Source organism: the organism of the source record quoted next, unplaced genomic scaffold (genome assembly GCF_019419815.1).
Source record: "Pyrus x bretschneideri cultivar Hongxiangsu unplaced genomic scaffold, Pyrus_bretschneideri_v1 Contig14, whole genome shotgun sequence".
NCBI classification, from domain to species: domain Eukaryota; kingdom Viridiplantae; phylum Streptophyta; class Magnoliopsida; order Rosales; family Rosaceae; genus Pyrus; species Pyrus x bretschneideri.
This window is the reverse complement of record NW_025999435.1, coordinates 1950976-1968256: the sequence shown is the minus strand read 5'-3', so window position 1 is coordinate 1968256 and position 17281 is coordinate 1950976. Positions and strand designations below refer to the sequence as shown.

Sequence of the window (17281 nt, the reverse complement as noted above, 5' to 3'; positions counted from 1 at the left end):
TCCCACTTTAGGAAATGATTTGAAATATTGCTCGCATTGCTGTGCGGGATTAGAAACTGTACGAAAAAATATGTTTCAGAAGGATAAAAGATTGTTATAGATAGTTAATGTTATTTACACTGAAATATGGCTTTAACTTATTGAAAGAACTTTTGCATGAAAAGTATAAATTGGTACAACTGAAAATGAAGAGTTTAATCAAACTTCATGAGCCTAATTGAAACAAATTAATACCTTGACTAACAAAATGAACCGAAAATGAAAACATCTAAACCAACATTATGAAACTTGTGGAACACTATGAAAGAATATGAAAACATAAATTTTTTTTATTTAAAATTACTTTAGCCGTTCGATTTAAATTTGGACCATTAGATTTTTTTTTTTTAATTTTTTTTTTTTACCGGTGGTTTTGATCATATTAGAATATTAGTAGTTGGATTTAATGAATTTATAAATATTAAATTAAAAAAAAAAAAAGCTAATGAAAAATGCTTGAAAACTTTCAGTTTTAATGATAAGGACAAAATAAAGGGTAAAGTGCATAGTATTGACACACCCCGTCCCGAAGGAGGGCATGCTGGCCGTCACGTGAGAGTGACGTAACCATTTACACAGTACGGAAGCTTTAAAGATACAATTTCTAAGATGAAACACCCAAAAGTGAGTCCTAATTTTTGTCCATTCTGTCAGAACACCGTTGGATTCCTCGTAGCCACCAAGCTCTGATATCTTAAACCTGGAGGGGCGCAAAACAAAGTTGAGTGGGTCAGTAAAACAAACTTATTCAAAACCTTCTTTTCTCTTTGAATATACTAACCCCTCGCCGTAAAACAAGTATACTTCCCAGAAAATAAACATATATACTTATGTATAGATATGCCAAACATGCTCAAGGGTATATCATTCATGCTCAAGAATATGCCATGTCGGAAACTCATAATGAAATGTAAGTGCTCAAGCATAACTCATATCAATAACATATAATCTGGCAGCCGGGAGTCACCTAACGTGACCTGTACGGCTGCATATAGAGCTCCAATCTCAACTCAATAACTGAATCTGCACACGAGTCGGAACCACCTAACGTGGTCTGTACGACAGGCTTGGTGTAATATATATACGCTCTAGTGCTACGATCACGTGAAGCTGTGCGATCAATCGCGGGTCACCTACGAGTCGGAACCACCTAATGTGGTCTGTACGACAGGATGTGCACCTAACTTGGATCCAAGCTGAGCGTGTGGTGCGGGAGGTGAACATCACGTGAAGGCTATGCCCTGGCCACGGGCGGGAGCACTAACACCGGGGGTGCAGATTATGAGCTCTCTAAGCATCTCAAGCTACTACTGAATACAAACATGAATACCACTTACCTGGCACTTACCTGTGCGTCCACTGATGCGAGATTTACTTGACACTCAAATTAAACCCTCGTTTGACAATTGTAGTAGAATGGATAAGTGAGGGATCGTTCTAGACCGGGGATTAGGAGGGCTTGCTAAAACCTTCTAAATTGACTTAAAAACGTAAAAACAATATAAAACACTAAACTAGACTCAAAGAATGCAAAACTAAAATTTAAAACATTAAGACAAACCAAAAGACTCAAAACTAATTTTGGATGAATTTAAGATTATGGCTTGATTCAAAATACTTTAAAACATAAACTAAACAGATTCTAAGCACTAAAGAACAAGAAAGTAAAGGGGGGGGGGAAAAGTTTTGATTTGACGAAAATTGAAATAACAAAATAAGTTAATAAACTAAGCGGAATGTAAATATGAATTTGTGATGGAATGAATGGAATGAAGGCTAGCTAAGGGGTTCTTCTCCACACATGTTATACTTGCATACAAGATTGATTCTCAGTTGGTCTTTCGATAAATTATGAAACTCAACACTCCGGATTAATTAGGTCCGCTTAAATTAACCGTCAAGTTTTCCTTGAGTTAATGAATTGGATGGGTTTGCGCAACGCAATTCACAACATTCTCCAAAAGTTCTTTACGTGAACAGCACAATAAAGATACAATCAAAGATCATTAAGCATTATGAAAACTATAAGTGTTGACGAGGCATTCGTTACTATGATGAGCATGAAACTCGTGCCAAGAATTCATTTAACGCGATTGTTTATAAGCAACCTCCACTACTTGTGAATATAAGTTCATAACGATTAGGTGAAATTCACTTATATTCTAGCGTCATATTTATGCATGAAAATTAAGCGCGCATTCTTAATAAACATTCATAAATAAGTTATCAATCAAACGGTTAAACAAATTGAATCCACAACTTATGAAATTCCAACGAAAGTTAATCAATTCATATTGCAAATATAAACATAGTTTCGAATCACCCCCTAGCTAAAGGGGGTTTAGTTCCTCATAACTTTGAAATCAAAGAAACACCTAAACATTCCAACAACTCAAAACTTGAATTGTATGAACGTTTAAGCACTCTTCTCTTCCATTCCTTATACGTACAAAACAAAGAGAATTAAAATGAAACTTTGAAATCAAAGAAACACCTAAACATTCCAACAACTCAAAACTTGAATTGTATGAACGTTTAGGCACTCTTCTCTTCCTCGTTGTTGTAGCACAAGGTTTAAGGATAGGTTGGTTGGGGGAATGGAAGTGTGGAATGGAGTGGAAATGGAGAAGATGGAGAAGGGGAAGTGTTTGTGTATTACAATGGAAAATGAGATATTTGGTGAATGGAATGAATGGGTATTTATAGGAAGAGAATGGGTGTTAATGGATGTTTGTTTAAGGTATTTGGTGGATGGGAAAAGGTGTGGATGGTGGGAATTATGGTGGATGGATGGTTTAGTGGATGTAATTTAGGGTTTATTTAGGTGAATGTGGATGCATGGTTTAGTGGATGTAAAGGATAATGGGATGGTGTGGAATTAAAAGCTAAAAAAAATGGGATAATGGGCATTTAAGTGTGAATGGAATGGTGGGATGCACTAATGGAAATTATGGAATGGAATGGAATGGTGGGATGCACTAATTAGGAGGAACAATTAGGGTGAAGGGCTTAATGCATGGATTTGGGCCAATTAGGGTGAAGGGCTTAATGCATGGATTTGGGCCTAAAATGCCCCCCCTTGCATGGCAAGGGAAAGGACTTGGGCTAAAGCCCACGGCAATGGCTCTAAAATGGGCTAAGGTTAGGGTTTAGGTGCGGCATAGGCTTAGGGTCCACAAAGAGTTAGGGTTTAGGTCATCTAAAAGCCCAAAGCCAAGAATAGAAACTCACGACAATGGAAACCTCCAAGAATAGAAACTTCCAACTTTAGAAACTTTGGTTACCAATTCCGACTTCCTTGCTCTTCACTTTCATTTCTTCATTTCTTAAGCTCCTTTGACCTTCAACCTCGTTCATTCCTCGTGCTCCATTTGCATACACCACATTCCAGCTCAGTTTTGCTCCAAAAGCTCCCAATTGCATCATTTCATGTAATATGTCCTTTAAACCTGAAAACACATGAAAGTAGCTTAAAAGACTACTTTAACGAATAAAACATAACAAAAATGCATAAGAACTAGCTAACTAAGGCGCATAAATATGCTCCTATCATCCACAGCACCAAATACGCATATATAAATGTATGCCACTACTAATGCATGTGATGATAGTATTTCAATCGTATTCCAAACGTATTTCATACGTATATCAAATGTATTTAGTACGTATCTCAAATGTATTTCAAGGTATTTCAAATGTAGCTTACCTAGGCCTCCTCAGCACCATGCAACAGTATGCATAATTATGGTAATGCACATATTAAAATATGATGCATATATGACAGGATATTTAATTCGTATTTCTTTTAAAATACGTTTTCTAAGAAATACGTCAAGCATACGTATATATTTATATACTGAAAAATAACTGCCCACTCACTGATCACATCGACGTCTCGTGGGTCCCTGAGCCTCCCCTAGATTGGTTACATTCTTCTTCTGTATAATTTTCACCTATACAAAAAGTAACCAAATTATCGTTATTTAACGCGCATACACCAAACATTCGTCAATAACTTTCTCATACGTTGCTCGATTTGAGTGTGTGAATATACCACGGTGATCTACACGACGTCACGAACACGTGACAATTTTCAGAACGCAATTTGGAGCTCTCACGCGCCTCCACGCGCCCAGTCTACGCGCTGCCCACGCGCGCGTCTTCTTCCTCGCGTCGCCGGACTGGTTTCGCCGGAGGTGGGTGTTTTGCCGGAATTTCTGGGTAAACTTCAAAGTGTCATAACTTCTTCATTTCTTAACCATTTTCGACGTACTATATATCAAAATGAAGGTATTGACGAGACGAACACATCAATACCTGCCTCGACCCCTAACTCGCCGTGGATTCGCCGGAAAAAGCCTCGAAAGCTCCGGCCAACTTTGAACCAAGCTATCCCGACGTCCAAATCCTTCAAACGAAGCACTCCGAGCTTCCTTAGGACCTCACCAAGCTTCCTATAAGCTTCAAAATCCCAAAAACATCAAGCTTTACGTGTGCATGAACAGTGCACACGCACAGTGAAATTGAAATCCATGTTTTCCGAAGTGAAACTCACCTGAAATTGGTACCATCGTGTTCGTGTGGTCCTCAGGAGTACGATGGTGGTCTTAGATCCTTCGTTGGTATAGTTTTAGGGTGGTTTGTGGGTGGTCTGTGTGAGTTCGAAGGAGAGAGAGAGAGAGAGAACTCTGAGATTTGTGAGGGAGGAGAGAGAAAGACAAGATGCAGAAATGGGGGAGAGATTTGAGGAATGTGGGATCCTACCCAATCCCCAAATCATCAAGTTACAACATATTTTACGCCCCTTAGTCCCGTTTAAGGGCATTTTCATAACTTCACGTCCTCGAAATTAAAATTCCGGGACGGGTTGTGACAACCTTCCCTCCTTATAGAATTTCGTCCCCGAAATTCCAACAACCAACTAAATCATCTAAACTCATACAATAGCTTCGGATAAATCTCTCTCATCCGATTCTCCTTCTCCCACGTAATTTCTTCCACTGAATGCTTTCTTCACAAATTCTTTACCAATTACACTGTCTTAATTCTCAATACATTCTTTTTCCCATCCAAAGTCGTCCTTGATTCCTCAACCAGTCTAATCCGGATTAATTCTCAATAGTTGCACCGGAACTCCATGTGACGAATCTGCCACCTAGTGACAACGCATCGAAATATAATACATTATGCACCTTAGCCAATTCTGAAGACATCACCACTTGTATACAACTTCACCTACTCTTCGATGATCACATAAAGTCCGAGGTACTTAGGACTTAATTTGCTTTCCTTTTCAAGCCGAATCATACTTTTCTAAAGTGAAAACTTCAAAATTATAAGATCATCTACGTTAAACACTCGATTAATGACATGTTCAACTATTAATCTCTTTTGCCATTCTTGGCTACTCTCAGGTTAAACTTAATCACCTGAATACTTTGAGAAGACTCATCCATAGTTTCAGGGCCTACCAAAACTCTTTCGTGATCGAATCTTTTATATCCAGAAGCATTTCTTCCACAAATCAGCCAAAAATCGACATATTTCATAGTCCTTATGGCGTTACATCGGAAACTGCGCAACCAACATACTTAAGAAACTTAGCAGTTCCGTAACCCAAATCTCTTCTCCATAAAACATATAAATACTGTTGCATTGTGGTTGTTACTCAACACTGGAGTAAATGTACTAACTTGGTACATTGATCAACTATCACTTCAAGTTCAATCATAACTATCCTATTCTCGAACTCAACAATCTTTCTTTTTCCCTTCTTTCTTTGTCTTGGTTAATTCTTAATTTTCTTAATTAACCATTTGAGTCTTGAGTACGACCTTACTAAAAAGACTTAACTTGAAAATTAGCAATTACAACTTCCTCTCAATCTTCCATTCTCAACTTTACTTCAGTTGATTTCCAATCCACAAGAAGACAATCTTGGCAAGCGTGCCAGACATTAACTCTTACCACAGTCTTTTCACCAAGTGCATCAGCTAGAACAATTTTACGATTTCCCTGGTCGTACAATCATGTTCATTAAACAATTCAATCCACCTTCGCTGCCTCATATCAAAATCCTTCCAAGTAATGGATATTAGAGACTTTTTGGATTCGTAAAAATCTTGCATTCTTACCAAATATAATGTCTTCATGACTTCGCAACAAGAATGGTAATCATGACTTCCAAATCACCAGTAGGGTAATTCATTTCATGAGGTTCCTTTTGTCGTGAAATGTATGTAATCACCCTAACATTTACATCAAAATGCATCCAATACCATTTAAGAAACATCACTAAAAATTTATGATTACCACCATTCTCTGGGAATACTAAAATACGTGCATGAGTGAGGAAATACTTCAACTGTTGAAACCTTTACTCATAATTATCATCCCGCTCAAACTTAACCTCTTTTCTTGTCAATGGCAAGGCAATGACTGAAAAATCTTTCACGAACCGTCCATGATAGCTTGTTAAGCTAGGATAACTCTGAATCCCAATCACGATTCGTGGTTGTTCTAAATTCTCAATTTCTGCTACCTTTTAAGAATTCACTTGAATACCTGAAGCAGATATAATAAATCTTAGAATGCCTCTTGATTCATTTAACTTTAGCATTTGCTAAACTTAGTAGACAACCAACGTTCTCACAATCTTTACTTCACCGACTTAATATGTTTACATGCTCTGCTCTGGCCCAGAATGTACCAGAATATCGTCCATGAAAATGATAACAATTATCAAGGCATTCCTGGAATACTTCATCCATCAACTTCATAAAGTAGTAGATGCATTCGTCACTCCGAATGGCATCACCAAAACTTGAAATGACCTTAACGAGTCTTGAAAGTTATCATAAGGACATCCTCACCGATAATCTTCAACTAATAATATCCAGACCTCAAGTCAATCTTAGAAAATATACAAATACCTCTGAGCTGATTCATTAAACATCAGTACACCATCATGGATAACGGTTCTCAATCGTTACCCAATTCCATGGTCTATAATCAATGGATAGTCTTTAAGGTCCATTTTCTTTTTCACCAACGAAATGGGCTCCTCAAAAGTGTTGTATTAGGTTGAATGAAACTTTTATCAACCAATTCTTTCAACTAAATTTCCAATTTTCTTAACTCATCATGAACTAATCTCTAACATAAAATTTTATACCTGGAAACAAATCGATATTGATCTTCACATTTCTGCCTAAAGGCAATCCAGGTAAACTCTCAGGGAAAACGTCAGGTAAATGTTTGACTCTTCCCACTTCTTCCACAGTACTAGAAGTGATATTATTTAGTACCACATGAGATAAGTATCCTTGGCAGCCTTTTGATAATAATCTCTTTGCTCTCACAGCATAAATAACGGCCTGCCTCACTCCACTTTACATATTTACAAAAGTAATCTCTAGTCATCCAGACCGATGGAAAATAACTAGTTTCCCGAAAATAAAGTATATACTCATATACGTAATATATCTCAAATTATGCTAGACAATATGAATGTATGTCATGCCAAGTATCATAACAGAATGCTCATCATCTCTATGTGAATATGATGGAATAACATATAATCAATTCAACATTCGGCTATAAACATAGTTCATACTCTTTCATTCTAATCAACTCATCATATCATGTATATTTTGCACACATTCAGTACCACCTCGCGTGGTCTGCAACTCATCACTGTATATAACATAATATGCTCTAGAATAACATCGAAATCCACAATCTAATGGAACAAAAGTAGCTGGCAACAATACATACTCTACTATTACTGAGCACTCTGAATAAGTACGATACTAACATAGGATAACCTACCAGTTTACTTGCTTAACGAATCCACGAATAAATTATTAATATTACGGTCTGCAGCCCGCAATACTGATAAATCATCGTTGTCTCGATAAGTAAGCAACAACTCTCGAGGGTGTAATATTACTATTTTACCACTCATTGGGAAATACATACACACGTCTCAACCGCGTTTAATTACTACTTTCTAGGCAATATCATTAATAACGTAAAATTTCTACATTAATAACAAATAGACTCTAGCTAAGTCATTAAGAATAATTATCGTACTACTAATCAAATCCGAATAATTCTGAGTATCTTGCAGTGACGTGTGGTTAACACATCCCTGGGCTTGTTGTCGTCTCCCACAACCTCTATTAGTGTAAATACTTCGCTCATATACACCACGGCTTAACTGACCATAATTAATAGATCCAGGAACTTGCTGGATCGGCGCTAGTTGTGGCAAAGAAGACTGCTAGGGCTTCTGTTGGCTTTGGACAAAATTTGCAGTTCTATGTCCCATCTATCCACTTGTAAAGCGTCCACTGCTTTCTCGCCTACATTCTCAAAGGTGTCCATTATTGTACCTACAGCACAAAGGTACATTTCCTTTACCAAAATCACCTTGTCTCTGAGATCTGGGATTGCCAATACATCTATCACTTCGCCTCTGGTCAATGACATTAAAACCTTTGCCAAAAGAACTAGAATTAGCTTCACTTCTTTTGAAGTTCCGAATCTTTCGAGGTTCTCGAGATGACTGGCCTTTATCCTTGTCATCATTCCTCTAATTCCCATTCTTTTATTCTTCTTCATCATTATCGCTGGACATAATCTCAGAGTCCTTAATTCTTAATAAAATCTCGTAAAACTCCTTGTAATAAGTACAGTAGGTAGTGGTCGCCAAAGAACGCCACTTCTTCTTATTACACAGCCTAAAACGACGAGACATCTTTGCCGGATTATCAACAACGTCCGGATGGTAATAAGGCAAGTCCGTAAACTTTCTATAATACTTATTCGCCGTCATCTTTCCTTGTCTCAAATCGCAAGCTCTTGCTTATTATCATCCATATATGCCGGAGGAATAATTCTTTTCTTTAAACAAGTCCTTAAACAATTCTCAATCGGCCGTTTCCTCCGGTGACAACGAATTATACTCCTGTTTCCACCAGGATACAAGTTCATAACTCAAACCAGTTAGTCGTCTCAACCCTTCTGTCAAAAGGAAGATTCCTTTGACTTGCATAATCTAAAACATCTTTTCTAATTGGTTAATTCATCACTTTGCTCCCTCAGGTTCATCATTTCATAAGGTGATTCAAATTCAACTCATAACCCATCTTAAAATGTCCCTTTAGATAATATACTGAATCACCAAAATAATAGTTTCACCTAACAGCTAAATCAGGGAGATTAAGTTCCTCTAACTACGTGGTTTGCTACGAGGCGGTGTAGTTCTGACAGAATTCACTAGAACTTCTCAAGATGTCCAAGATTGAAACTAAGCTCTGATACCAACTGACACACCCCGTCCCGAAGGAGGGCATGCTGGCCGTCACGTGAGAGTGACGTAACCATTTACACAGTACGGAAGCTTTAAAGATACAATTTCTAAGATGAAACACCCAAAAGTGAGTCCTAATTTTTGTCCATTCTGTCAGAACACCGTTGGATTCCTCGTAGCCACCAAGCTCTGATATCTTAAACCTGGAGGGGCGCAAAACAAAGTTGAGTGGGTCAGTAAAACAAACTTATTCAAAACCTTCTTTTCTCTTTGAATATACTAACCCCTCGCCGTAAAACAAGTATACTTCCCAGAAAATAAACATATATACGTATGTATAGATATGCCAAACATGCTCAAGGGTATATCATTCATGCTCAAGAATATGCCATGTCGGAAACTCATAATGAAATGTAAGTGCTCAAGCATAACTCATATCAATAACATATAATCTGGCAGCCGGGAGTCACCTAACGTGACCTGTACGGCTGCATATAGAGCTCCAATCTCAACTCAATAACTGAATCTGCACACGAGTCGGAACCACCTAACGTGGTCTGTACGACAGGCTTGGTGTAATATATATACGCTCTAGTGCTACGATCACGTGAAGCTGTGCGATCAATCGCGGGTCACCTACAAGTCGGAACCACCTAATGTGGTCTGTACGACAGGCTGTGCACCTAACTTGGATCCAAGCTGAGCGTGTGGTGCGGGAGGTGAACATCACGTGAAGGCTATGCCCTGGCCACGGGCGGGAGCACTAACACCGGGGGTGCAGATTATGAGCTCTCTAAGCATCTCAAGCTACTACTGAATACAAACATGAATACCACTTACCTGACACTTACCTGTGCGTCCACAGCACCAAATACGCATATATAAATGTATGCCACTACTAATGCATGTGATGATAGTATTTCAATCGTATTCCAAACGTATTTCATACGTATATCAAATGTATTTAGTACGTATCTCAAATGTATTTCAAGGTATTTCAAATGTAGCTTACCTAGGCCTCCTCAGCACCATGCAACAGTATGCATAATTATGGTAATGCACATATTAAAATATGATGCATATATGACAAGATATTTAATTCGTATTTCTTTTAAAATACGTTTTCTGAGAAATACGTCAAGCATACGTATATATTTATATACTGAAAAATAACTGCCCACTCACTGATCACATCGACGTCTCGTGGGTCCCTGAGCCTCCCCTAGATTGGTTACATTCTTCTTCTGTATAATTTTCACCTATACAAAAAGTAACCAAATTATCGTTATTTAACGCGCATACACCAAACATTCGTCAATAACTTTCTCATACGTTGCTCGATTTGAGTGTGTGAATATACCACGGTGATCTACACGACGTCACGAACACGTGACAATTTTCAGAACGCAATTTGGAGCTCTCACGCGCCCCGACGCGCCCAGTCTACGCGCTGCCCACGCGCGCGTCTTCTTCCTCGCGTACTATATATCAAAATGAAGGTATTGACGAGACGAACACATCAATACCTGCCTCGACCCCTAACTCGCCGTGGATTCGCCGGAAAAAGCCTCGAAAGCTCCGGCCAACTTTGAACCAAGCTATCCCGACGTCCAAATCCTTCAAACGAAGCACTCCGAGCTTCCTTAGGACCTCACCAAGCTTCCTACAAGCTTCAAAATCCCAAAAACATCAAGCTTTACAGTGTGCATGAACAGTGCACACGCACAGTGAAATTGAAATCCATGTTTTCCGAAGTGAAACTCACCTGAAATTGGTACCATCGTGTTCGTGTGGTCCTCAGGAGTACGATGGTGGTCTTAGATCCTTCGTTGGTATAGTTTTAGGGTGGTTTGTGGGTGGTCTGTGTGAGTTCAAAGGAGAGAGAGAGAGAGAGAGAGAACTCTGAGATTTGTGAGGGAGGAGAGAGAAAGACAAGATGCAGAAATGGGGGAGAGATTTGAGGAATGTGGGATCCTACCCAATCCCCAAATCATCAAGTTACAACATATTTTACGCCCCTTAGTCCCGTTTAAGGGCATTTTCATAACTTCACGTCCTCGGAATTAAAATTCCGGGACGGGTTGTGACAAGTATCATGGTTGACTTTTTAGTGTAAAAATGTGGTTTTTTGTTAAAGTGAACAGTACTGTGGACTTTTCATTAAAACTCCCTTAAAAAATACATATATATGGTGAGCCAGCCACACTAACTCTTTGCCCCATAAGAGCAACTCCAGCGTTGGAGCCCTCCCCCACAGGCTATTCACTATTCAATCCACCTTATGAACAGTAACTGCCCTAATGAACTGTAATAGCCCTGGCAATAAGCAATAAAATATTAGTATTTTTTTACTTATAAAATAATACAAAATAATTTTAATTATAATTTCGGATAAGATTTTTAATCGTTCTCGTTGCGCCACGTGTCATTATCTGAAGTATTATTAAATAATACAAAATAATTTTATTTGTAATTTCGGATAAGATTTTTAATTGTTCTCATTGCGCCACTTGTCATAAAATCTGAAAAGACAATTATTGGGGATGGATTTCCGATAAATTTTTTAATCGTACTCGTTATGCCACGTGTCATTATTCGAAAATACAATTATTGGTGATGGATTTCTGATAAGATTATTAACCAATCACATTGTGCCACGTGTCATAATCTTTGGTTCTTTTCCCACCAATTTTCTCAAGATAATTGGTATGAATAAGACTCCACATTTCTCGCAACTACATCTCATTACCCGTAAGCGAACTATGAGTAACTTCAACCCAGCTAGTACACAACGCAACATCTTCAAGAATCGACCAATTCGTACCTGCATCAGTAGTCATTTTGTTGAAAAAATATGGATTGAAACTTTGAGACAAAGAAAGGAATGTGATTGAAAGTAGTTGAGAAAATATGAAATTGTTGTGTAAGGTAGATGATAATGAGAAGGTATTTATAGAAAAGTAAAAACAATTTTTTTAAAAAAAATCAGATTTTTTTTTTATTTTTTTACAATTTTTTACAATTTAATTAAATTTTTATTCAACTAATTAATCTCTGCCGTTGGATATAAAAAAAAATTGAATTCCAACACTCCAGATTGTGCCACGTGTCATAACGATAACTTTTCTTAATTTTAAAACTATTTTTTCTTTTATTTTTTTATTTATAAAGCATATTAATATCCACCGTTGATCTCAGATCGAACGGTGGATATTAAATAAGACTTTTTTTTTTTTTACCGTTGAGATCGAACGGTCCAAATTAAAGATCCATTGAGATTGAACGGACCGTGGGAAGCCACGTGGCTTCCCAACGGTAACTGAAAAAGCACTGTTTTTTTTTTTTTTTTTTTTTTTTCTGATTTTGTGTCGGCGACACGCCCCCACTCGCGAGTGGGGTGCACGCGCCTGATAGAAAAAAAATTAAAAATGGCCTGACGTTAGCGCTGGCATCACATCCACTCGGGCTCTCGGGCTAGCAATTCTCCATGGGCCCGGAGCTCAGGCCTCCACCTCCACTCGGACTCTCCAATGCTGAAGCCGGTCCACAGGGCCTCGAGCCCCTTTTCTCTGGCCCGTCCCTCGAGCACCCAACAACGCTGGGCTTGCTCTAAATGAGTTTTGGGTTAAAACTTATATTTGCTTCATATTTGCTCCAAGGATTGGAGCAAGTTAGGATAAGTTTAGAACCTAAAATTTGAGTTTTACTCCAAAAATTGGAGTAGGTCTTTAAACTCTTAAAGTAGATCATATCGTTTGTTAAAAAAAAAAAACATAATTTTTTCCAAAGTCACTATTGGACAGGTCAAAATACGTAATACCATTAGTATTTAAACTGAAAGATCGCATTCCATGCTCTGGAGCTCCATAAAAAAACTTTTGTGATTACGAAATAATGTTTGTTTGACTTGAATCTTTGCAGTCTTGATCCCGACAGAGAATACAATACAAACAATATCCTCCATTTTGGTCAATATCAGTGTAACGCAGGCCCTTGCGTTTGCTTAATACTTCTAGAAGTAGAAGATGACTCACTCACTCCACTTACCACTCCGCCGCCGCCGCCCCTCCACCACCACTGCCGCCCCGCCACCACCATCTTTCCTGCACCCTCATATTACCAAACTGCCCCCATCCTTCAGATCACATATATACATACATACATACACACACACATCTCTCTCTCTCTCTCTCTCTCTCTCTCTCTCTCTCTCACACACACACACACACAGAGTCACACTCCCCCACCTTGCAATTCAGTCATAAACAACAACCGCAGTTATCAAGCAATGACAGGAGTAGTGAGGAGGATCAAGTTGGGTTCGCAAGGCCTGGAGGTTTCGGCACAAGGCCTTGGCTGCATGGGCATGTCCGCCTTCTATAGTGCTCCGAAGCCCAACCAAGACATGATCACTCTCATTCACCACGCCATCGACGCCGGCGTCACCTTCCTCGATACCTCTGACGTCTACGGTCCCTTCACCAACGAAATTCTTCTTGGCAAGGGCCATAACGTTATTTATGTATATGATTCACTTCGTCACTTGTAAGTTTCAATCTATCTGAACTTGCCGGCTTGTTTGGATTTAAGGATGAACTGAATTGGGTTTGATCGGTTTGCTTCCTGTTTCTTTTTGCTTGTACTAGTGTTTTCTGGAAAAGCACCTGCCAGGTGCGCTTCTTTAAGAAGCTCTTCCAAGTACTTTCAAGGAAGCAGTTTTTATAGTATAAGTCACTTTTAACAAAAACACTTATGAGCAAAAATGCTTCTATATAAGCAGCAGTAGTAAACGATATAATTTCTTTGTGGGTTGTGTTTGGATTGTTGCGTTAATTGTACACTCTATATGTCCTGCATTTAGTTGAATTTACTGGACCAAGAACATGGTATTTGGGTTTGTTTTGGATTAATGCTGAATCGAGTGATGAGGAGCCGGCTCTGAAAGGAGGGGTACGAGATAAGGTTGAATTGGCCACCAAGTGTGGTATCAGATTTGCGGAGGGGTACAAGATGGGGTGCGAGGTGACCCTGCTTATGTGAGAGCTTCTCTCGAGAGTAGCTTGAAGCGCTTGGGTGTTGATTCTGTTGATCTCTATGATCAGCATCGCATCGACACCTCCATCCCCGTCGAAGTCACGGTTGGTCTTCTTACCTCTTGAATTGTGTATACTTTTAATTCTAATGTCATAAGTATTTCTCAGGTGCTAAGTTCGTCGAAAATCTTGCCCCCGATGATACTCGAAAGGTTCCTCAATGCCACAGAGTTTTTCATTCTAATGTCATAAGTATTTCTCAGTTATAGAAGCGCTTTCTTAAGAAGCACATACCATATGCTTCTTCAGTCTAATGATTCATTGGCTGCAGTATCTAGCCAGGTTCCAACCCGAAAACATAAAGCACAATGAAGCACTATTCGGGCGCGTTAGTGAACTTGCAACAAGGAAAGGATGCACGCCATCTTAGCTAGCGCTGGCATGGGTTCATCACCAAGGAAATGATGTGTGTCCCATACCTGGAACCACCAAGATCGCGAATTTTGATGAGAACATCGCAGCTCTGACTGTTAAACTGACACCGGAAGAATTGGCCAAGATTGAGTCTTATGGTTTAGAAGATGCCGTTAAAGGTGATAGAATGCCCTCCCATAGTACTTGGAGGAACTCCGAAACTCCGCCATTGCCTTCACTTTAAGCACTTCTGTAACGTATGTTCCTTCTGTTATGTCATTGAAAATGAGTAATGGCTCTTTGTTATTTCCTTTCCCTCGTTGGAATCAGTCGTTTATGTCAAACGGTACATACGTAACTTCCTTAGTTTATATGGAAATGAATTGTGTCAAATAGGATTTGAACCGATACAGAAAGGGGTAGCCACTTTCTTGGGTACAATTATTCTTTACTTGACAATTTTCAAGTCTATTTATTATTTCTCTTTCCGTCTAATTAGGCGTGTGAGGATCTTTGGCTCATGTTGCACCGGTGTGAAAGAGAACTCCGTTGGAACTTTTTCATCAAGGCATATGTGACCTTCTATTTACCTCCCCCACTCTTATGTGGGAATGCAAATGTGGTTTATCTTTGTCGTCTTCTTTTTATGTTGTCATCTTCATCAAGGTGCTAAGAGACAATTGAGCTTACTTTTTCGAAAATATATTGTGATTTTGTTTTTTCTAACATACGATTATCTAAATTGATGATTATGATCATATCAGAGTAGACTAAGCTTACAATAAATTAATTGTAACAATTTGGTTTGTGGCGATAATCTAACCTAAAACTTCTTACTTATGATCGAATAGAAATATTATAATACTAAGCGGCATAAATTTGAGTTAAACTCAACAAATATATAAGAGAAATGTTAGAGCATCTTCAAAAGAAATGTCAAAATATCCAAATCAGCAATAACTGTAAAAAAGACAACAACAATGTTTTCCAACCAAGAAGTCAAATGTGATGTAACATAATATGGAATAACATCTCTCCCTTGCTTCCAAATTTGATAGCGGTTACAATTTTTTTTTAATTAATCATTAAATGCTTTTTTCGTTTGTTCAAAAAAATTTATTAAATGTTTTTTTATTGATTTAAAGCATTGCGTTTTAATTTCTTTTCAATACCGATTTAATGTTTAAATATTTTTATACCTTTTAATTTATTTCCTTTCATTATCAATGCAAAGAAAATAAATAACTGGGAAATTTTATTTGAACCCTCGTAACCTCTTTTTACACCCAACTTATTCTTTACACCCTTGTTATTTTTAATTAAAGGATTAATATATTTTTAAACCCAATTTTATTACCTAGACTACCCTCCCAAACCCAATTCAAAATGTAAATTTATCTTTGCAGCCATTTAAAAAATGAAATCCCAAATTGAAAATTTGATTGAAGTTTGTATCCCTGCACCAAGGGAAACAGATCTCCAATGTGTTCCTGAAAAGTTTGAATCTGTTGAGGAGTATGTTAGAATATTTGAACTGCTTTTGTTTAAAGAATGCCGGCACAACTTTATAGCACCTAGGAGAAATTAACAGAGGGTGTTTCTAAAGATGCTCATATGAATGTTTGTGTAAGAAGCATTGAAGGGAGAAGGAGAGAGAGATGTCCCATGTCCAATTTGTTTCCTCCTACTTTAGTGATACATCTAGGTACAGATTTTAGAATTAATGAAAATAAAATAGGCTAACCATGTACATAGGGTTGGCCAATGGCCAGTATAGCTTATAGTACATATGCTTTTTTCGTGACTCTATGATTCTGTGAACCAACTAAGGTGTAACTTTTGGTGGTTAGGGTGGTATGATGTAATAGTCCATCAAGTTGGTGAATGCAAGTAGACATTTAAAGAGGGGATGTGGCAACTCTCTCAACTCCACGGCCTTCAGGAATTCTTCTCTATATATCCATGTCGACAAGGGGTCAATAAATTCAAGAGGCATATAATTACCATTCATCGATAAATCCATGTCGGCAAGGGATTAAAGCTTCAAAATCATGATCCATTGATTAAAAAAAAAAAAAAAAAAAAAAAGTGATGGTAGAGTTTAATTATAGTGTTTGGGTTTATTGAGACATTTTTAGTTTTATTATTAATTTCATCTTATACTTGATGGTAATTGTACAAGAGGGTCAAAAGGACAATTAATATTTAAAATTTAAGTTGGGTGTAAAAAGAAGTTATATGGGTTTAAATAAAATTTCTCATAAATAACGTACGTTCCTTTTGTTATCTTCTTATATATAAAGCTAATGGAAAAGTGAATAGTGGTTTTGGTGTCACCAAGCTTCAACAAAAATATGTGGACAAAAATGCCCCCAATGCAAAAAAAACTTCAAAAGTATCCCAAAATAATGCATCAAATAAGGCAAGGGCATTTTCGTCATTTTAACAGTATTTTTTTTTATTATTAATTTTTTTTGTG

General features: G+C 37.9%; 1 long non-coding RNA gene and 1 pseudogene across 1 annotated transcript; one reads left to right on the top strand and one right to left on the bottom strand.

Moving 5' to 3' along the window:
- Nucleotides 1-553: 553 nt before the first annotated feature.
- LOC108866178 lies at nucleotides 554-4409 on the bottom strand. Its single transcript, XR_007256594.1, has 3 exons — nucleotides 4357-4409; nucleotides 3919-4256; nucleotides 554-739 (listed from the first exon to the last, which is right to left on the bottom strand). It is a non-coding gene; the product is annotated as an uncharacterized LOC108866178 (long non-coding RNA).
- An 8847-nt stretch (nucleotides 4410-13256) lies between these two features.
- Nucleotides 13257-15110, top strand: LOC103960378 (annotated as a pseudogene).
- The last annotated feature ends 2171 nt before the right edge of the window (nucleotides 15111-17281 follow it).